The 6,005-nt window shown below is 42.2% G+C and overlaps 1 pseudogene; it reads left to right on the forward strand.

The window, feature by feature from the left end:
* The first annotated feature begins 1,193 nt into the window (after positions 1 to 1,193).
* On the forward strand, positions 1,194 to 5,476 carry LOC101051139 (biorientation of chromosomes in cell division protein 1 pseudogene; annotated as a pseudogene).
* Positions 5,477 to 6,005: the final 529 nt, after the last annotated feature.

Here is a 6,005-nt window from a genome sequence, read left to right on the forward strand (position 1 = left end):
AAGGGGTTACTGTCTGATCATAAATGGGGAAACCTAGAGCTCCTCTGTCTGCAAGGAAGCTTTGGCACTCAGTTAAATTTCACTGTTTCAAGCTTCCCTTGTGTTTCCTAAAACTTTTCTTTACCAGTTGTCATAAGGAAGTCTCATTTGTCAAGCTGACTGATTGTCCATTTTTTCCGCGTCATGAGGAAATCCTTTCTTAAGCCAGATTTATTTTCTAAATGGAAATTTCCAGGCCTTGAGTGAAGTAGCTGTTGCTCTGAGCAGTCCAGATCCTAAAGTTCAGTTCTTCAACCACATTTCCCTGGCTGTTACTTACACATCAGACATGAGTGGTCCTTCAGAGGTGTTTCAATTAGAATTTTTGGGTGACAGGGACTTTTCTTGGAAAGGTTTAGTAAAAAAAGAGCAGGGAACTTAAGAGCCCATCAGAGAAAGTGGAGTGTTCTTCCCTTGAATTGCTCTCCTTTTGACTTCAGCTTTTTGGATGTAAATGGCACTTGTTTGCCATGATGTCAGTTTGGTCCAAATCCACAAGTCTTTTCCCACATGGCAAAAATAGAAAACTAGAGAATGGTTGCTTCTCCCCAAGGCTTGTGATTACTGTCCCATCACAGTGACTTACAATGACAGGACCACACAAAATTGTTGCCCTAATTCCAAACCACCTTATGAATGCATTGTCTTTGTCTTTCAGCAAAGCAAACATCTCAGCTTGCTCCACAGTCACTCAAGGGCCAGGCTGGAGTACAGTGGTGCGATCTCGGCTCACCGCAACCTCTGCCTCCTGGGTTCAAGCAATTCTCCTGCCTCAGCCTCCCTAGTAGCTGGGACTACAGGCATGTGCCACCATGCCCAGCTAATTTTTGTATTTTTAGTAGAGATGGGGTTTCACCATGTTGACCAGGATGGTCTCAATCTCTTGACCTCGTGATCCACCCACCTCAGCCTCCCAAAGTGCTGGGATTATAGGCGTGAGCCACTGCGCCCCACCTAAGTACCTGTTCATTTCTGCTGTCAGAACACATTTGCCTCAGACATTTTGGAATAGGGAATGAAACTAAGAAATGCAAATGCAGTGCAGACTAGGCTACTTTCTTGTTTGCTCTTGTTATTTGAGAGATTTCCCCACTTTTGAGGGGAAAAAAGAATTTGAAGAGAGAAAAATAATTCAGGTAAAAATGATTCCTTGACCACCGCCCCTGCCATTGCCGCCACCGCCACCATCACCGTCACCTCCACCTCTGCCTCCTTGGGGCCCTTCTCCTTCACTGCCCCCTTTGCTACCTCTGCACATTCTAGGCCTTCTGTTCTGGAGAAGAAGCTATAGTCAGTCCCCTTGTGGGCCCAGGGCGCAGCCAAGGCGGACAGCAGTGGCGGAGCCAGACTCTGCCAGGACAGCGACAGGCACTGCTGGGGCCACTGGGGGCAGTGGCCCCATCAACCCGGCCCCGCTGCCTCCCATTGACCCGCAGCTCATCGCTCTCATCATTGGAGCAGCTCAAGAGCCCTGGCCTTTTTTGACAACTTCCACCGGGACTGCCTGGCCAACTTGGACACAAAGCCAGCTTACCAAAACCTTAGGCAGAAAGTGGATAATCTTGTGTCAACACATCTGGACAAGCAGGAATGGAGTCCTACAGTGATCAAAAACCAATTGCGAAATGGTCTGAGATAGAGTGTGGTTCAGTCAGGGATGTTGGAAGCTGGAGTAGAGAGGATTATTTCTCAGGTGGTGGATCCAAAACCAAACCACATCTTCAGGCCACAAATAGAACAAGCAATTCATGAGTTCCTGGCCGCCCAGGAAAAAAAGCAGCTGTGCCAGCACCCCCCTCCAGAGCCTGAAGGCCAGAACCCACCAGCTCCATCTCAGGACACTTCCTAAGAATATTCTGACACCTTTTGAAAGCTCAATTTTTGGTGAAGAAATGGATTCAGTTACATAAGAGGGCAGCTTCAGACTGAAGATAGGCCAAGGTCGTCACTTGTCTAAAGATTTCAACCTTGACTATGGGCAGTGAACAGATTGAAAGGGGAGCAAGTTCACAAGCGGGAAAGTTGACCGTGTCAGCCCCTGCATTGTGCTGCCATTTGCCAAGGGCATGACACCAAGTAGACACTACAGCAACCCAGGGTTGTCCTGAAACAGACTTTACTTAAACATGGAGACTGCACGTGGACTTTAGGGTTTGTGCTTTGGGACAAACGAAAGCTACAGTGAGAGAAAATAACCAATCCCAAAGACGGTTTCAAAGAACAATGACAGTAAAGGTTAACTGGGGGTAGTATTTGACAGTGCTTATTTGATATTGTCTCTCAGAGTTCCAAACTAGATTGTACAAGTCATTAGCATCAGATAGCTTTAAAGTTGTGACCTTCTTGTACCTCAATCTGCTAGCCAGTTTCCTTTCCTTTGTAATAGGTAACAAAACATGAAATCCTAGAATGTGTGAAAAGTTCAGACATGAGGTATAAGGAAATTCATCTGCAGCCTCTCTGTCCAGGGCTGCTTCCTGTCCTGCAGGGACTAGTGAGTCTTACATATGTTTATTTTATTCTCACATTTGTGTTCTTTTAGGAAAGTGTCAATAAATGGCTTATCTTTTATAATAAAATCATTTAAGACTCTTAAAAAAATGATTCCTTGTAAGACATAGTCCTCACTCTTGCCCCTGCCCATTTATCTAATTCTGTTTTTCTTTTCTCTGTTGTTCTGTGTATATAAGTCATGAGTCACTAGAGTGGGCCTGTGGGAGCTGAGAGAGAAAGAGGAAAAATAAGTTCTTGATTAAAAAGTAGCCGATCAGAGGTCAACAACCATCACAGTTCAGCTTCAGTTGCCAAAGTAGTCTCCAGGGATATTCCAAATTTAGAAAACCCATAAAGACAGACATGGGGATAATAAGCACCAAATTTTGGATAGCTGTTATCTCTGAGTGACAAAGCATTCAGGAAAGGACACACATGGAATTTGATGATATCAGTAAAGTTTTATTTCTGAAGCTGAGTGGTAGATATACCAGTGTTAGCAACAACCACAACTGAAGTTCAGCCAAAGCATAGGCTCCAGAACCCACGGGCCATATGAGAATGCTGTTAAGTTCATCCTGATTTCTCTCCTCTATCTAATAGCTTTATAACTTAGATGAGATCTTTGAAGGTAGGAGAGAACCCTAGCGGAGGCTACTGTGGTAAGGATAATGAAGTTGCATAAATTAACTCAGAAGCATTGGAATTAAACACCGGCCCAGTAAGCCAGGCTAAGAGAAGGAGGCTGATATAAACAAGAGAACACTGTTAGAACTTATTATATGAAATGCTACCTTGAGGTTGGAGTCTAATTAGTGTTTTGCAATTCATCTCTTGCTTCCTCTTTTTGTCTCCAGCTTTCCTCTCTTTATAGGAGGGGGTGGGGCTTCTTATTCCAGGACCCCAGTTCCCCTAAGCAGCCTAAAACGAGGCAGATCTATTAGCCAGGACCGTCTCTGTCAATAATGGCTGCTCTTCCAATGCATTTTTCAGTGTGCTAAGATGTAATTCTAAACATATTCTGATTCCCATGCATGTTAGCTCCTATTCTATGTAATGCTCTGTTGTGGCTGGGAACATATTGTAGTCCCACAAATGAGTACTGTGGACAATGGACCTGTTTGTGGGAGGGAGCCCCAAGGGAGAGGACAGAAGGGTGTTTATTCCATTAATGTGTATGGGTGTGTCCCCACCATAATTTCTAAAGGGACTGGAAGCAAGACATCAAGGCATGCTAATAAAGTACTGAGGAGAATTGCACCTCTGCTTTGGAGGGGGTTGCGTGACCAATGGTACCTGTAAGGGTGGCTGAACCAAGTCAATAAAAGTTCTAAAATAATACACATACTGTACTATGGCTGTGTTGGCTTACAAATTTTAAACTATATGTCTCTGGGGATATTCTAAATTTAGAAAACCCATAAAGATAGACATGAAAATGATGAACACTGAATCCTGGATAGTTGTTACTTCTGGGAGACAAAGGAATGCATTCAGGCAAGGACACACATGGGAATTCAAGGTTATCAGTAAAGTTTTATTTCTGAAGCTGGATACACGAATGTTAGCATCATCTATTCATAATGGTGTTCTTTTTTAAAAAATCCCAGTTTTAATGACTACTAAAGTAAACATTGATAGGTATAGCCCACATACACAGAGCTTCTGTAGATCCTTAATTTTTAAATATGTGGCCAACTATGCATAACATAAACTTTACCATTTAACCACACTGGTGTTTTCTTAGTCCTAACTGGCTCTCATTGACCAGGTAATAGGGGAATAGAATCATGATGTCACAGAAACCAAAGTGGCTCATATGCTATTTTTCCAGTATGTTTTGAAGTGAGTAGAATGAGCTTTCTCACAAACAAAAAGCCTTCCTCACCTGTGAAGACCCTAAGGAAAAGACACGAAACTGAAAACCCCATGGAAGTGCATTCTTTTATTAGACTTTAGTGGCTTCAAGAAATTCTCCATTTTTCACTATATTAAGCTATTTAGGGAAATTCAGAGTTCAGATGAAAAATTTTAAAGTCACATCTCTTTATGTTTAAAATGATTTCAGAAAGCTACCTCTAGATTGTATTTTTAATTTTGGTGAAAATTATCTCTCCAGTAAGCAAATGTCCTTCATGCCTCAGGAAGGAACAGGTGTACCCAGATATAAAGCTGCAAAAAAAGACCTGGCTGTGTGGTTAGCTGCAAACACCAATAGAAAACAAACTGTGTCAGGATATTTATTAGGACAGTTGTTTTTCATCAGGGCTCTACTTACAACTTCTTAATGTTTTGAGTGGTCTGCCCTTAACTCTGTTTTTGCATAAAACTTGGGATGTATGATTTTGCTGAACTTTTTTTTTTTTTTTTTTTTTGAGACAGAGTCTCTCTCTGTCACCAGGCTGGAGTGCAGTGGCACGATCTCTCAGTTCACTGCAATCTCAGCCTCCCAGGTGTTCAAGCAATTGCCCTGTCTGAGCCTCCTGAGTAGTTGGGACTATAGGCACGTGCCACCATGACTGACTAATTGTTTATATTTTAGTAGAGACAGGGTTTCACCATGTTGGCCAGGATGATCTCGATTTCTTGACCTCGTGATCCTCCCACCTTGGCCTTCCAAAGTGCTGGAATTACAAGTGTGAGCCACCTCACCCAGCCCCAAACATGAGATTTTTTTAAAAATAGAGAATTGTGCCAGGTGCAGTGGTTCATGCCTGTAATCCCAGCACGTTGGGAGGCTGAGGCAGGCAGATCACAAGGTAAGAAGATCAAGACCATCCTGTCTAATACAGTTAAACCCTATCTCTACTAAAAATACAAAAAAATTAGCTGGGCATGGTGGCACATGCCTGTAATCTCAGCTACTCGGGAGGCTGAGGCAGGAGAATCACTTGAACCCAGGAGGCAGAGGTTGTAGTGAGCTGAGATGGTGCTACTGCACTCCAGCCTGGGCGACAGAGTGAGACTCCATCTCAAGGGGAATATATATATATATATATATATATATATATATATACACACACACATATATATATATATATACACACACGTGTGTGTGTGTGTGTATACATATATATATTCTTGTATGTTCTAAATATTTAAAAAAATTAAATGCTATAAAGTAGAAATACTTTAGGTAGGATAATTATTGTTTTTCTTTTCTACTTTCTGGGCTGATATTAATCCAGGTGTTATGCAAATCAAAACAGCCTAAATAATCAGAAAAATGTATCATTTAACACAATCTGACATTCCAAAGACTGGCATATGTAGAGTGGCATATTGATGTCATCAAGCACTAAACACTATATTATCTCCTCTGTCAGCCTCAGCACCATGGCTTTCAGCATCAGCTTGTCCTCATGGCTACAAGATGGCTGCCATAGCTCCAGTGCTCATACTGTTACACAGTTATATTCAGAGGCATAAAAAAGGTTTTGCTTTAGAGCCTTTTTTTTTTTTTTTATTTTTTT

Source organism: Saimiri boliviensis, chromosome 15 (assembly GCF_048565385.1).
Source record: "Saimiri boliviensis isolate mSaiBol1 chromosome 15, mSaiBol1.pri, whole genome shotgun sequence".
In the NCBI taxonomy this organism is placed as follows: domain Eukaryota; kingdom Metazoa; phylum Chordata; class Mammalia; order Primates; family Cebidae; genus Saimiri; species Saimiri boliviensis.